At 42.1% G+C, this 17,400-nt stretch overlaps 1 protein-coding gene across 3 annotated transcripts in view; it reads right to left on the bottom strand.

Moving 5' to 3' along the window:
• Positions 1-17,400, bottom strand: part of lrch4 (leucine-rich repeats and calponin homology (CH) domain containing 4) — a 79,219-nt gene that overhangs the window by 43,020 nt on the left and 18,799 nt on the right. Inside the window, exon 1 of one of the 3 annotated variants that reach the window (XM_008434914.3) lies at positions 4,958-5,047. The exons of the other annotated variants lie outside the window; for them this stretch is intronic. The gene's annotated coding sequence lies outside the window, so the exon portion shown is untranslated. Of the gene's footprint in view, positions 1-4,957; positions 5,048-17,400 lie in introns of those variants that run through there. 3 annotated transcript variants of the gene reach the window in all.

Here is a 17,400-nt window from a genome sequence, read left to right as displayed (position 1 = left end):
CTTTACTATGGAATTTAGAAAAGCATAATGACGTAATTTAAGATTATTCACTGGTATTCAGAAGTACAGTTACCATTTTTATACATGTTATCAATGACAAAGAAATGCATTTTGGTTTTGTCATTTAATTTTTAGTATATTTACACACTGATTTTAACTCGTTAATTTTATTCTAGATGTTGTTGGGATCACTTTACATTTTTAATTGGAATACAATACAATAAGTTATATATATATTTATATATATATATATACACACACACACACATATATATACATAAGCCTGCCTCTCACCCGAAACATTTGCTGGAGATAGGCACCAGCACCCCTCCCAACCCCAAGGGTGTACAGAAAAATAAAATAAAATAAAATTATATATATAAACACACGTATACACGCATGCATACATACACACACCTACACATACATATACAGTCATGACATAAAGCATAAAGTCAACTAAAATTTTGTTTTGCTTTGTTTCTATATCTATGTAAAAGATATATGGATTTGAATGCATGTGTGTGTGTGTGTGTGTGCATGCATGTTAATTCAATATGCTATATTCAAGCCATTGACATTAAAAACACATTGAAAACTACATGATAAAGAGTAGCAACAAAAAAAAAAAACAGCTAACTATATTTGTATAGGGCATAAGAAGCTCCACAGAAAGAAGGAAAATGCAACAGCAACTAAATGTAATGGAGATAAAATCATGGGTTTTATAAAGCATAAAAATGCAATCCTTTCTGCTTCACATTCTTCATTACTGATGAAGAGGAGAAAGTGTCCATCATCATGACTAGTTGTAACAAGCATTGCAAATGCAGCCATGCAGTATGCTATTTCGGTCAATTACAGTGTGGGGCTTTTGGAGATACTGAGTTTAGATGGTGTTGAGAGGTACTGTAGCCAGATTTCCCCCGGTCTTCCAGACCACTGTCCCACAGCTAGAGGTTAGCTGCCTGAAATAGGTGGGGGTGGACCCTTATGCGTGTCTGGGTTTGCTCAATGAGAATAAAAGGAAATGGTCACTTGTGTCTGAATCCAAACAGATGGATGTTCTGGTTCAGGCAAAAAGAGGAACTTCTTTGTTGTGAACTTCTTTTAAAGTGATGTTGCACAACATGGAGTAAAATACAACGTACGTCTATATATTGCTGTGATTTCACGATTCGATTAATTTTTATAGAGATTAAAGAATGAAACTGCAGGTGGATTGAAACTGCAGGCGAATTGGCTAAAAATATGACTACAGCACAGCTGAAGTGTCTCTAACAGACTTCTCATTCCCTGGAACTGATGAATGGTATAATAAGGGCAGACTGAATCAACATTGAAATCATTGGGAAAGTATGTGCTGTGGAATGGGAAGCGTGGAAGCGTCCAACTGGCTCTCCATTGTTCAGACAGCAGGAGGCTCACACTGAAGGGTTATGCTCTGTGGTCAGGAGCCAAATCTGTTAACTCAACAAAGCCCTGTGGAAAAGGGGAACGGTCACAGAAAGATGGTCCCTACAGATCTGGCTATCAAAGGGAGGGGCTATTTTGTAAATGATTGAAAGTTTTATATGGTGCAAACTGGCACCACCATCAGTGTCCATCCGATTTTTAATGGGCTAATTTTGTTTGCATTCCAAGCCTTGCAGCAATGCTGAGGTACACCTGGATTCCATTTTGTCTCCAAAGGACACATCCATATGACCCAGGCACTTCCATTTTCCTCAAAAGGTTCAAAATATTCTCTTCAAATCAGTAAATTTAAATAAATTGACTATGTCTATATAAAAACTAGATCTGTTTGTCAGTGTTGTGGTCAAGACCACCTAACCCGAGACCAAGACGAGACCAAGACCAGAGTGTATCGAGGCCGAGACAAGACCAAGACTTTTAGGGTCCGAGACCAAGTCAAGACCAAGACCGAGGGAAGTCGAGACCGAGTCAAGACCAAGACCAGCTCTACATGATAAAATGTGAAATATGATCAAAATTACTTCTCAAATTGATCTCAAAGTTCCATATTCCCATAAATAAACACATAGATATTAAATTTAACCAATGTTAAATTTAACAAACTCTTCGTTCTGCTTTGCTTCCATCTCTGTGCTACGATCCGCAGTGGTCTCGTGCCCTCACTAAAAAGATAATGCCCTGGGTGTTTACCCATGTTGCTCATGTCAGAAACCACCGTCTGCACCATTAAACGCAGCAATTGAGGCAATGCCCTGACGCTCAACTATGAACGTCAGGGCATACAAGTAGATACATGTATGCCAGTAGTTCCCAAACGTTTTGTCCTGCGCCCCCCCAGTGGCTTCCAAACATGTTCTGTCCCCCCCTACAAATAGCTGTGAGGGGGGGCCGGGGGGTCGACTTTTTGGGGGGCAAAATGAATCTATGTAGCTGAACATAGACAACAACTTAGCCTATAAGCTACTTGTTAACAAGCTTAAGGCGATGTATTGATATTAGCTAGCTAGTCATCTTTTAGCTAACTTTACCTGCATCAAACAGCTTTACTAAACAGTCTGTTAGTTTGGGGGGAAAATTGTGAAAAGTTATTTGTGTTTTGCTGGTTTGCTGCCATGATTCTAATACACCTGTGCAACTCCGCACAGCAGCAGCAGGTCTCTTTCGCTGCCGCACAGGTGTAAACCCAGCGTCGTAGCGTTCATGTTGCGTTTAAAGGCGGCTCGGAAAAACAGATTACCACATTTTAACGGATTAAACAGTTTTAACTGCTGATAAAAGTGACAGAGAGCACAGATATGGGAAGTGTGGAAGCCCCTACTGTATCAAATTGACAGAGGAATAACAGAGACTTGGCCATTCTAAGGTAAAAATCCAGCGCATACAGCGTTCATGTTTTTTTGTTTTTCTTTTTCATCCAAACGGCTTCCCGCAACCCCCCCTGCAATGGACCTTACCACAGGGCCCGCATTTCATTGGCTAATGCCCATTTTACGTCACAGCGCAGCTATCACGTGGGTTATCGGCTCACAAACTCATGCTAATGTACATTGTGGACTACCAGACCGACAAAGTTTTTGCGTCAGGACTCGAAAAATAATGGTTCTCCGTCAGTGGGGTATCTGTACAGGCGATGTCAGGTATCCTGATCGTGTTTGTGGAACTAAAATTCACAGATTTCCAAAATCTGAAACGGAAAGCCTTGCTTGGATCAAAGCTTGTGCACGACCGCATTTGCAGCTCAACCGTCGTAGGATCAATAAGAACAAAGTGTCTGCTGGCGTAAGTATTATTGCTTTGCTTTCTTCGTGTTTAGTGAATGAAAAAAAATAGTCAATAATAAACACATGAATTATGAAAACCTTTTAGCCAAGTACAGCATAATGGCAGTACCGATACAACTTCTATATCCTGAAGCCTGTCTGTTACAGCCTTACGATAGCTGAACAGATCAATATGCAATGTGTACCGTATCTGACATACTTTAAAGATTTTATTTCACCTGAAAAGGCTTTTTACTAAACTGTAATCGTGTTAGCCACGCTAACGTTTACTAAACTGTAATCGTGTTAGCCACGCTAGCTTTTACTAAACTGTAATCGTGTTAGCCACGCTAGCACCGAGTACCGTGTACAAGTCCTAGGCACGTTCGAACCCTCAAAACCATGAATGCCCGACTTACCCAGCCTTGCAAGAACAATAGGCATCAGTGATCTTGTCCACAGCTATATTTATGCTGAGGGTCTGCTGTTTTCCTCATCGACTAGTAGCATTTAGCTGCAACTCGCACAATGTTAGAGCCATTGCGTGGCTAAAACATCTTGATGTCGTCCAAAAAAGATGACATGAACTTGTTGGTTCCCTTGTCCATTGTCGTGGCTGATATTTTGTGAAAATCCGGCAGAAATGCTAAACTAATCGACTCAGAAATACTCTGCGGAGTCAGTCGAAACGAAAAATCCCATAGAAGCTAAGCTCTGCGAGGAGGTTAATGTGAGACATGAAGTCACGTGGGACTTTCGAGGGGCGTTTCTGGGCGGAGTTTGGTAAGGTCCATGGCACGGCGCCACAGTTTGGGAAACTCTGATGTATGCTATTCTGACAGCGTATGGTAATCTGATAGAACAACGGCTCTCAGTGACACTCCAGTCCTATCTAATAAGTAAAAACCCGTGCAGAAGAATCGTACTGCTCCTGAATATCGCATCACTACATTACAGACTTTTGGACACAGCGTTGTCTCATATGTGCGACAAGTCAGTCAACATCACGTCAACGGAGCTAACCTTTCTTTGAGATACTTTTCTAAGTGACAAAAAAGTTAGACGTAGTCCCCATGTCTATGAAAGCGAAGCGCTGCTGAGTTAGCTGTGACCATTGGATTTCTGATGATTTATGCAGCGCTATTCTATTACTGACTATTAGACAGATCTTCTGCCGCTGAGAGAAAACCACTGCGCATGTCTTGGAGCGCCGCGGGAGAGTGAATTGGCAAGTCAAGTAATTGCTTGGATTTTAATCGGTGCGTTTTGCATCCACTGAAAACAAATATGTTAAATAAACTGGCTAGTATGCTGCATGTGTAGCAGAGTTATTAACATCGACTTTTGCTTACAATTGCACTGCCCATGAGTCAACTGGTTATGCGCCTTTCTATTTGATGTTCGGCCGGATTCCAGGTCTCCCAGTAGATGTCATGTTTCACAATGTGGAAAGGGATAATGAAGTCACGGAATGTCAAAGGATCAGCACGAAGAGGAGGACTTTTCCATCAGAGCAGAACACCGAGTCTAATTACAGGCTGCAGTAGTGAAGGTTCTACCATGGACACTTAAATCACTACTGACCCACTGACCTCCACAGTTTACCAGTAAGCACATCTCTGCACCCAACAGAAGAAAAGGAAAGCTGAATCTTTCTAAAAGACAATGAAGCCAACAGCTCTCTCATACTTCTGCTGATGTTATGTAATCCGCGTCCTTACCTCAGCCTAGTGACACAAACCACCAAATCTTTCCTCTGCTACTCCAAAGCAGATCTACAGCTCCATTAGTGTAAAACAGTCAGATCCCTAGAAAACAGTTAGAATTCTGAAATAATGTGACTGATGAAGTAATGAGTAATTATTCATTGGTCTGTACCATGTATATGTTATGTGTTTTAGAGAATGGCTGCAGAAGCTCATGGATGAGCCTCAGATAGGAGGGAGCCAGCTGACCAAGTGGAAGGGGCACAGAAAGCCACATTTTTATACAGAGAGCCTTAACAGTTCAGAGCAGACCTACTGGAACCTTTGACTGTCTCCGTAGCAACATTCACTAAGCCTGCCAAATATACAAGTGGTAACATCCTAACATCCTTCTGTACAAGTAGCAAGCAGTGGATCTAAAGTAAAGCCTGAACATCGTTTTGCTTCAGCAGTTAACTTCAAGGAAAAGTGCATGAAAGTTCATGAACACAATAAAACATATGAAGTAAATGAAGTGCAAATAAATCTGGGAAAAACAGGTGTTTTATTGCTGCACTCCTGCTGGAAGATATTCAACAAATTAGGCAAATATAAATGGGTCAGATTACACCAATTTCGAGGCAAATGAATATCTTCGAAAAATTTGCTAAGATATTCGCAAATTATTGCGAATATCTTCGCAATAATTATTCGAATATCTTATTATATCTTCGAATAATTTGTAGACCCCTTATGATGGACACAAACATTGGATCTGGCGTTCCCTCGCACGGACGCGGGGCCCCACTCTGGAGCCAGGCCTGGAGATGGGGCACGATGGCGAGCGCCTGGTGGCCGGGCTTTTACCCACGGAGCCCGGCCGGGCTCAGCCCGAAGAGGAGACGTGGGTCCCCCTTCCGATGGGCTCACCACCTGTCGGAGGGGCCAAAGGGGTCGGGTGCATTGTGCTATGGATGGCAGCAAAAAGAGGGGACCCTGGCGGTCTGATCCTCGGCTGCAGAAGCTGGCTCTTGGGACGTGGAACGTCACCTCTCTGGTGGGGAAGGAACCAGAGCTAGTGTGCAAGGCTGAGAGGTTCCGGCTAGAAATAGTCGGCCTCACTTCGACACATGGCTCTAGTTCTGGAACCAGTCTCCTTGAGAGGGGCTGGACGTACTTCCACTCTGGAGTTGCCCACGGTGAGAGGCGCCGGGCAGGAGTGGGCATACTTGTTGCCCCCCATCTGGGCGCCTGTACGTTGGGGGTCTGACTGTTGTTTGTGCTTACGGGCCAAACAGCAGTTCAGATTATCCACCCTTCTTGGAGTCCTAAGAGGGGGTACTGGAGAGTGCCCCTCCTGGGGACTCCCTTGTTCTACTGGGGGACTTCAACGCCCACGTGGGCAATGACAGTGAGACCTGGAGAGGCGTGGTTGAGGGGAACGGTCCCCCTGATCTGAACTCGAGTGATGTTCTGTTGTTGGACTTCTGTGCTCGTCACGGATTGTCCATCACGAACACCATGTTCAGACATAAGGGCGTCCATATATGCACTTGGCACCAGGATGCCCTAGGCCGCAGTTCGATGACTTTGTCATCGTCTCATCGGATTTGCGGCCGTATGTCCTGGACACTCGGGTGAAGAGAGGTGCGGAGCTGTCCACTGACCACTACCTGGTGGTGAGTTGGCTCCGGTGGTGGGGGAGGAAGCCGGTCAGACCTGGCAGGCCCAAACGTGTAGTGAGGGTCTGCTGGGAATGTCTGGCGGAGTCCCCTATGAGACGGAGCTTCAACTCTCATCTCCGGCAGAACTTCGAGCACGTCCCGGGGGAGGAGGGGGACATTGAGTCTGAGTGGACCATGCTCCATTGCCGAAGCGGCCTATCGGAGCTGCGGCCACAAGGTTGTTGGTGCCTGTCGCGGCGGCAACCCTCGAACCCGTTGGTGGACACCTTTGGTGAGGGATGCTGTCAAGCTGAAGAAGGAGTCCTATCGGGCCTTTTTGGCCTGTGGGACTCCAGAAGCAGCTGATGGGTACCGGCGGGCGAAAAGGCATGCGGCTCGGGTTGTCGCTGAGGAAAAAACTCGGGTGTGACAGGAGTTTGGAGAGGCCATGGTCCACCATCCGGCGTCTCGGGAGGGGGAAGCAGTGCAGCACCAACACTGTTTATAGTGGGGATGGTGTGCTGCTGACCTCAACTCGGGACGTTGTGGGCCGGTGGATGGAATATTTCGCAGCCGAGAGTGAAGCGGCCGGGATGAGGCTCAGTGCCTCCAAATCCGAGGCCATGGTCTTGAGCCGGAAAAGGGTAGAGTGCCTTCTCCAGGTCAGGGGGGTCGTCCTGCCTCAAGTGGAGGAGTTAAGTATCTGGGGATCTTGTTCACGAATGAGGGAAGAAGGGAACGGGAGATCGACAGGCGGATTGGGGCAACGTCTGCCGTGAAGCGGGCGTTGTACCGGTCCGTCGTGGTGAAGAGAGAGCTGAGCCAAAAAGCGAAGCTCTCGATTTACCGGTCGATCTACGTTCCCACCCTCATCTATGGTCATGAGCTTTGGGTCATGACCGAAAGAACGAGATCACGGATACAAGCGGCCGAAATGGGTTTCCTCCGCAGGGTGGCTGGGCTCTCCCTTAGAGATAGGGTGAGAAGCTCAGTCACCCGGGAGGGACTCAGAGTAGAGCCGCTGCTCCTCCACGTCGAGAGGAGCCAGTTGAGGTGGCTCGGGCATCTGGTCAGGATGCCTCCTGGACGCCTCCCTGGTGAGGTGTTCCGGGCACGTCCCACCGGGAGGAGGCCTCGGGGAAGACCCAGGACACGCTGGGGGGGACTATGTCTCTCGGCTGGACTGGGAACGCCTTGGGATTCCTGCGGAGGAGCTGAAAGAAGTGGCTGGGGAGAGGGAAGTATAGGCCTCCCTTCTGAAGCTGCTGCAACCCGACCCCGGCTAAGTGGAAGAAAATGGATGGATGGATGGATGGATGGATGAATAATTTGCAGACATTTCGAGAACCCTAATCTATAAACATTTTTACTGTGTTCTTAGCATCAAGAAAGGTGGGTTATAGGTTGCTCTTCTTGTTAAAATTGCCACAAATTTCCATTATTCTTTAATATACATCCTTTCATCTTAATGTCTATCTTGGCAAACTTTAGCAACCCGGCCACTAAAAATGTGAGAACTACAGGCAGTGGAAGTCTACACAACAGACCATACATTATTATTGGCTTGCAAAACTTGTATGCATAGCATTTAAAAATAATATCCTAATAAGTACTATATCAAAGATGTCTTTCATTGAGATACTGCACACAATGATATTGCAATGATGATTGAAGTACGATTTCTTGTTCAGCTTTAGAAGGAAATTGTGTCACCTAGACACAATTTCCTAGATGTTTGGTGCAGATTTGGCGTCATTTCATTCCCACCAAGGGGTTGTTCCACCACTTTGCTTTTTCAGTTTCTGACATTTTTACTTGACCTTTGAGAAAATAAAGACTACAACCGCTGAGAGCTTAGGCTTTGAAAAGTGTGATGGTGTGATGTCAAATATCAAGTGGGGGATTTTACTTTCACAAAAGCTAAATTGAACAGTTAGCATATTAAGCCACATTCACCTTGCATTACAAATTACAGAGTTGTATGAAGCTGCGATAGTCATGAAATACCACAGAAGGAATTTCATTATATGGCCTTACGTAGTATTAAAAGGTCCAGATATACCTGGACAAATTACCTCAATTTTACACTTGGCAGATACAAACTAGAAGAATAAAATGCCTGCGACTTTAAAAGTTTGCATCACAAAATAAAGCATTTATGTTGGTGGCAGCTGGATATTTGATTAATTTAAAGATAATAGAGGAATTTTTTTGCCGTTTCTAAAACAGTGGGACTTTGGAGTCACAGTATAAGCTCTCATAAGAAACGTCACATCACAAACCATTCATGTGAAAACTGATCACATGTGAACAGAGCAGGAAAAGAACAAACATGTTAAAATAGCAGAGCAGCAACACAAAGACACAAGGGCATCATGAATATGTGAACACAGCTATTTTAGACCCTTAATTTTTTTGTGATTCCTTCATTTTGTCCTCTGCCTGTATCAACTGAACATAAAGAATGCTCTTTTAAAATATTATAGAAATATAACATATTTACACATTTTTAACTCAAGTACCACTCCTCATCATGTATAAAATATATTCAGGATTTTGTAAAGTTTTTAAATTCCAGAATGTCTTCCTCTTTTTTTAAGAAAGCCCAGATTCCATAACACAAATGGCAATTAGCTAAACAAGCTTACAACATTGCAACTTGTATTTAGAAATGTTGGTCAGAGAGATTTATAGACAACATCGATCCACACTACATAAAGTATTTATATTTATTTTTTTAATTTTTGAAAAGTCAATTAGACAGCTGCAGATTATCCAGAACGCTGCTGCTCGTGTTCTCACTAAAACCAGGAAGACAGAGCACATCATCCAGTTCTAAAGTCCTTCTACTGGCTCTTTGTAGCTCAAATAATATATCTTAAAATACTGCTGTTAGTTTATAAGTCACTGAAGGGTTTAGCACCACAATACATTAAAGATCTGCTGTTATAACAACCTTCCAGATCTGATCTGCATCCCCAGAACCAAACATGGAAAAGCAGCATTCAGCTTCTATGCACCACAAATCTGGAACAAACTTCCAGAAAACTGCAAAACAGCTGAAACACTGAGTCCCTTTAAATCAACACTTAAACATTAACTGGACCATCATAAATTGTATGTATTCCAACTTTTCACCACTTTCTTTTATGTTGCCACTGCAATATAACGAGTCTTGCTCATTTGTTGTTTTGTGTTTTCATCATGTAAATCACACCGAGTTGTCTTGCTGCTTAATTGTGGTATGCAAACAAACTTTACTTGCCTAAGAAAAAGCTAGCCTAGAAGAGGTGGAGTGGATAGGCAGATAACAGCAACAAGAGACAGAACAGCAAGAAAACAAAGAAGGCGACCAAATAGTAATAAAAACCCAGTCAGGACAGATTTAAACAGACCTGCGTCATTTCATATCCTGGTCTGGAATGACCTGGGTATGAAATAATGTGTTGGTTATCTTTTTCTGCAAACTGAGAAATAATCGATTCACTCCACAGTTTATGCTAAACCAATGAGTCCAGCAACATCTGGGATGGAGAGAAGCTTACTTACAACCAATGCGGTAACAAATCAGGCCATGAAAAGATAAATGTGTTTTTTATTGCTGCCCTGCATCAACCAGCGAAAGTTTACCCTGCTTTATTAATGAGACAGACCTGAGCTTGGCATTGATCCAATACCGTTTGGTTTTAATTTCACAATGTTGCCATTGGTAACACAAGTCTGTTTCTGATGTAAGACAGGATGTGGCTGTGTTGGTTCCTGTTACAGTGTTAGCTACAGCCAGCTGATGAGCAGCTCAGACAAAACACCACATTGCATGTGTGTGGGTGAGAGTACTGAACAGCTAGGCCTGAACGCTGGAACAGAGATAAGCACACAAGTTCTGCAAGGGATGGAGAGCTTTCTCGGGTTCTCAGAATAACACCTCCAATTGAGGCTTTACATTACGATTTATTGTAAACATACACCTGTCCTACTGAGTATGATACTTTATCTTGGAACCATTTTACATTTTACAAAATGATATCTTCATATTTACCTTTCTAAAATTCAGGAAAACTGTTTGAGAAATGCTGACAGAAGTAAATGTTGCTTCAAATTTCAGGATTCCAAAATCTAAAAGAAAAAGTCTCGTATGCACGAGTTCTCCAGCAGCAACTATGCAGTGCAATATGAACCCAGTCTAACATATTTATAGTATTAATTAACACTCGCATAACAAATTAAACAGATTCCCTCTATTACCTCTGCTAAGGTAATAGCATACTTGGCTATTACCTCTGCTAAGTATGCATAATTATGTATTGCCCAGCAACTTAGTCATTGCTACATTTTCACAACAATTAAACAATTAGTCATTGGCCAATTTCGATTTCACATTCACACTGTTGCTCATTAGTTCAGATGTGGGTGCATGAATAGACACACACACACACACACACACGCACACACACACACACACACACACACACACACACATCAGTGTGCCACTCTGCAGCATTTCTCAGCAGGCAGGTGAAAGAAATCTGGCCCAATCAGCAGCACCCTCAACTCGGGTAATATAAGGAATTCACCAACCACTTTGCTGGTTTTTGCAACAGAGCTGAGGAAGGCAAACACAGCCTCCAAAGCAGCATTTTATGGGAAAGGACTTATAAGGACTACCGGTAAGCCATAAACTGGGCTAAATTGAATGTAATTTGACTGTAGTTTCACATTTGAGAAAAGAAAAATTAAATGTATGTTAAGATATTTAATGTAAAAACTTATGTCCTTAGAAAAAGAAAAAAAAATGTAATTCTAAAATGTTTGGATTTGTTTGATTCAACCAAATATGGAATTTAATTTAATACTTGAATTTATGGTTAAAATTGTGAAAGAAATGTATGTTTAAGGTTAAAAATGGGATAGGTCATTAAGATAAATTATTAACTTTGAACCAAATGTGTGAAATTTTAATTCAAATAAAGGCTGTGCCAAGACTCTTCATTAGCTATTCAATTAACCCATGCTGGAGTAGACGGGAGATGTACCACAAACTTTCCAGAGGAGAGTGGGTCTTAGCATCTTTACAGTCTAAAGCCATTGTCAAGTTTCACTCTAACCAGTTAATGTCTGGTTAAGTTGGGTGTATTGATCCTCACTATGTGGGGGCGAATATGGGCAGGAATGTGTAAACGTGGGCGATCAGTGAGCACAAAAAGTTGTGGTGTCATTGGGCATGTGTGCCTTGGGCAGCCAGCTTCACTAGAATCTCTTGGTGTATTTGTTTGTTGCAGGGTTCCCCATCCAGTTGATGCCATGTGTGCTCTTCAGCAAAATCTGATAAAAAGATGTTTGACTATGGAATTATCAATTTCAAGCTTGTCATGGAACGATGGCGGTGATGGTGGCAGGAATTCGTCCCATAATTAGCGGTTCGATCCCCGGTCTATCCGCCTTCATTGACACAAGTCAGACACTTGTCTGCGTGGTTGTAGTCAGAGGGCCCAGTGGCATTGGTGCATGGCAGCCTCACCACTGCCATGCGTGAAAAGGTGAATGACTGAATGTAGTGTGAAGCGCTTCGGTGTCCCCTGGACTTTGTTAAAGCACTATACAGGTATTGGCCATTTACCACATTGCCAAATAATATGGATTGAAAATGATGATTGAGATGTTGTTCAAGTTGTTTGCACATACTGCTTTCATTCATCCGGTGAAGTAAATCCATGGGGCAATCAACAGATGAAAAAGAATCCAGTTTCTCACACACAATATGATCCTACCTCTGTTCCTAATTATATATAATTATATGATTCAATCACAGGAGAAAGCTTGAAAACTACACTCAAAAAATGAACTTAGGGGGTTATTACATTAACAAAAGAATATCATGTACTTTTAACAATGATTACATGTTTCAAACGAAAACATGATAAAATCATGTTGGATAAACAAGAAATTCAACAACTTAACTTTTATGAAACTTAATCATGTTGAGATTAACATGATTCATTTTAGTCAGACTGATCTTGTGCTGTAGACGACTAGTGAGATCACTGAAGATCACGCGAGATTATGGGAAATCACATGAGACGACGCGAGATAATCGTTTTGTGTGCCGGGAAAACGAAAACTCCAGCGGCAGTTATGAGAAGACTACATTTCCATTTATCTCACGTGATATAGAGATTTATATAGAGATTTTCCTTAGCTTTGATTGTATATCTCACAATTTTGTAATTTATCATTGTTTATTATACTCTGAAAGCTGTGTGGCTTTGTTAATATTCTGTCCTAGAATGCGGTTAGATGTGCCCTTTTTTTTTTTGAGCACCTGCCCCTTCAGTGGTCTCTGCACGGCCCTGATTCAGGTGGTCATTGCATTTACAAAAAAACATGTTTTAACAAAATAATTTTATGTTTCAAAGGCAAACGTGATAAAATCATGTCAGATAAACATAAAATTTAACAACCTAGCATTAATAAAATGAATTCAAGTTGAGACAACGTGATTCAATTTAGTCAGAGTGATCTCCCGCCGAAGAGGATCTAGCGAGATCAGAAAATCACACGAGATGTTTGTGCAAATCTAGGAACTTGCACTCTAAAAGGCAATATCTGTTCTTAAATTATGTTTGTATGCTTTACTTAAGTCTCACTAAACTGTTTAGTCAACTCAAGTAATGTGAGTAATTTACATGTTTGTCCTGAGAAAGGTAAAAGACTAACTTATTTTGAATAAACTGGATTTGAACATTTTCGTTACTGGAGTGAATGCATCAGCTCAGCAGTGCGCATGCGGAGTAAAGCGGGAAGCTTCTAGAACAGGGGTGTCAAACTCCAGTCCTCAAGGGCCGCTGCAGTTTTTATATGTGCCACAGGTACAAAACACTGGAATGAAATGGCTTAATGACCTCCTTCTTGTGTAGATACGTTTTCCAGAGCCTTGCTAATGACCTAATTATTCTATTCAGGTGTGGTGCAGCAAAGGCACATCTAAAAGTTGCAGGCCCTCCAGGACTGGAGTTTGACACCTGTGCGTAAGGAAGGACTGAACTATTGCATCAGGCAGCCATATATGCCCATCTTCTCTATCTAAATCTAATGATTATTGAAGGGCAATATAGTATACAGACTTCATTATTTGTACTGTTTTAGTTGAAAGTACCGTATTTTCCGCACTATAAGGCGCACCTAAAAACCTTCAATTTCCCCAAAAGCCAACAGTGCGCCTTATAATCCGGTGCGCCTTATATATGAACCAATATTGAGCCACAACAGGTCTAGCAACTACGGTAAGCAGCCGCCGACTTCATTTTCGCCCGTAGAAGAAGAAGCGTGCGGTGTATGCTGGGATAGTTGTCAGAACGCTGGTTTGTAATCTATTAATAAAGTTTGACTGACCTATCTGTGCCACTGTGGCTGCACAGTGGCGCAGTTGGTAGAGCTGTTGCCTTGCAGCAAGAAGGTTCTGGGTTCGATTCTGGTGAAAGGTTTTAGACTCTCTAATAATAAACAATGACTGTGTGAAAGGTATTGAGAGAAACATGTTTGTGCTAGCATTTGGAAATGATTTATTTGACTTGTACCAATAAATGTACCCAAGTTCCAAAATAATCCAAACTTAACTCTCCATTTTAAACAGGGAAGCAGTGTAAGGCTGAAATAACCTTGATAAAGAACTTATTTTCCTCAGCTGGTGCTTTCTCAGATGGCTGCACTACCAAAGAAGGAGCTCAGACTGAACGGAAGTTAATCTGGAGATCTGATATCATTTTGTTTTACTGAAAATAACTAAAGAAACAGATGCAGATGGAACTAGCCAAGGAACTGACTGGCCAGAGCCACAGCTCTCTAACCATTCTGTTTTCACTTTTCATTAACAAATTATAGCTATATGTACCAATGCCATAGCTCCATCACCCATTGTTGCAACGGGGAAGGTAGAAAATGGATTTGTCTCGTTCGTCTGTAAAGATGCACTAAGCATAGGCTAAAATCTATCCACTCCAGCTGTATGCCTACACCCACCGAGCTGTTCCCCACCATTTGCTCTGAACCAGCCACTAGGCAGCAACTCCAGGAGAAGGGTTGTTGTATATGTTTGCATCAGTCATTTTAAGGATTCCTATTGGTCCCCTGAAAAACTATAAAAACCCAGACTTTATCATCAATCAATGAAATCCCTCCGGATGCTCTGGAGTGAACTTGAAAATTGGGCTGCTAGCACTTAACATTCATCAACGACTCTCAGGCAGAAGTGAGAGAGCATTGCAAAACATATTAATCACCTGGCTGGAACATGGTGCGCTAAACAGTAAAATAAATTTAACAAAGCTTCATGGCAGATAATTTGCATCAAAGAATTTTAATAATCGAGATACTCGAACACATTCAAGGAATCATGACAGTCTTGTGTGTCTTTAACCTAGCTGCTGTTATTCACCTCCACATTGTGAAGTGACAATGCGTTGGTGACGGTGACTATGGCAAACTGTGAGATGTTCTTTACCTCCGCGGCAGAGGCTCCTCCGAACCCGAGACCGACTCATCGAACCACTGGGGTTCGATCGAACCCAGGTTAAGAACCACTGATATATAGCAATGTATGAGTTTACTCCAACTCATGGAAACATATTTAGACTTTCATCTTGTCTGGCGTCCCGACAGCAGAAGCATGCTGGAACATGGGAGGCTTGTGGGAGATGGACCAGAAAAGCAAAGCTGTGAGGATGCGCAGAGGACTGCAGGCAAAGCAGAAGTCAACGGTTCACCAAAAGACAACCCACATCCTCAGTACACAGGAAATTAGACTCATGAGGTCTAGACACACACACTGCAACAACATCCATGCACAGCTGGATAAACCTGACGCTACACAGATGTAAACATCTGTTTACGTCTGTATGTTGATTTCAGACCACAGATGCAAACACAGTCCATTACCCTTACTTAGCAGGTTTGCTAAGCCGAGTTTCTGGCAGCGCTGTAGAACATCTGCACAGCAGATGTATGAAGCTGGAAACAGAAACAACGCTAGCAGCAAAAGGTTAACAACAAGGAGACAATGATCAAATTGTTTATAGAGTTTTACTTTTACTTTTAGTTTTAGTTTTACTGCTCTATAGCATGATAGGAAAGAGTGAAATAAGCCATTATTAATGGAGGGACTAATGTTTGTCCCACCACTAAACTTGACTAATAACTTGACATTACAGCTGATAACTTAAGGAAAAATTAGTCGTCACAGTTAATATAATTGACTAATATAAATCCTCATACAGTGAAGCCTTTCTGTTAGAACACCTTCAATATTATCCGGTTTAAGTGAAAGGAAGGGAGCAAACCCGCTAGGTAAACTTGAGAGATTCAGCCGCAACAGCACACCAGGCGGCCAAAGTGCAGAGGCGCAGCGGTGTGATTGGTGTGCACTGCCAGTTTCATGCCTTGTTCAATGCATCAACTATAAACCCATCTTTCAGGAATAATTCTTCTCTGCAAAGACGAATGCAGTCCAGGGTTACCGGTGTATTATTGAAAAAACTATTTCAAACTTTTCTTTAACAAAAACAAGCAACACTTAGCTTGGTGGGATGGGGGCAGGTAAAGCCTGGCAGCCCAGCAGGCTTAATACACTGGGGGGAACCATGCATTAGCACTGAGATGCTGTTTTAAGCCTTCACTGACAGGCCAATTTATTTTAGGCAACTTTGAACACATCAATAATTTTAATCGTTTTTTTAAGCAGAAATTAACCCCAGAAGGCCAAGAGGAGCAACTTTGTTGTCAATTGTTGCTTGCAGATGTCACTTGTGCATCAGATTCATGGGCTTACCACAAACATGAAAGAACCTTTGTATGATAAAAAAAATATATTTATATATTTTGTTAAAAATGTTTAACGTGAAGTTGTTAAGCTGTTGCCTTGCAGCAAGAATGTTCTGGGTTCGATTCCCAGCCTGGGGTTTTTCTGCATGGAGTTTGCATGTTCTCCCTGTGCATGCGTGGGTTCTCTCCGGGTACTCCCAAGGACAATTTAGAGAAACCAATTAACCTGACAGTCATGTTTTTGGACTGTGGGAGGATCCCACAGTCCAAAAACATGACTGTCAGGTTAATTGGTTTCTCTAAATTGTCCTTGGGTATGCGTTAGCTGGAACATGGAGGCTCTGTGTTGCTCTGCGACAGACTGGCGACCTTTCCAGGGTGTATTCCGCCTCTCGCCCAGAACGTTAGCTGGAGATAGGCACCAGCAACCCTCCCAACCATAGACATAATATAAGGATAAACGCCTCATGGACCGCTCTCGCTTATTGTCGCTGACGAGATTTAGGGTGGCCATCTTGGAGCAGTACACAACTCCACTCAGCGTTATGTTTAGCAGGCACAATGACGTATCAGCGTATTTAATCGATCATAACACGCTTTTTTGTTACTAGAAATCATATTCAAACATCTATCAAAGCTACATTTATAAACAATTGTATTATTTAAATATGCTGTTACTGTTCAGCATATTTAAATATGCTTAGTGGCTATCAATAGAATAGGAATGGAATATTCTGATATTGATGTATGATGAGCATATTAAAAAGCACACAGCCGTTCATAATTTATTTAATAAATTTTGTAACATCAATACATATTTATATAACTATACAAACAAATAAATAATGATTAATACTGAATAATATATATTGGATACATGTATGTATGTATGTATGTATGTATGTATGTATGTATGTATGTATGTATGTATGTATTTTAGCCGATGAGTTCTAGCTTCAGAGAGATTCAGCAGCTGAGATTGAGTCCAAAATCCGATGCGAG

The sequence above is a fragment of the Poecilia reticulata genome, chromosome 18 (genome assembly GCF_904066995.2).
Source record: "Poecilia reticulata chromosome 18, P_reticulata-male-v2, whole genome shotgun sequence".
Classification (NCBI taxonomy): Eukaryota; Metazoa; Chordata; class Actinopteri; order Cyprinodontiformes; family Poeciliidae; genus Poecilia; species Poecilia reticulata.
Note: the sequence above shows the minus strand (reverse complement) of the source record. Positions and strands in the feature narration are given on the sequence as shown.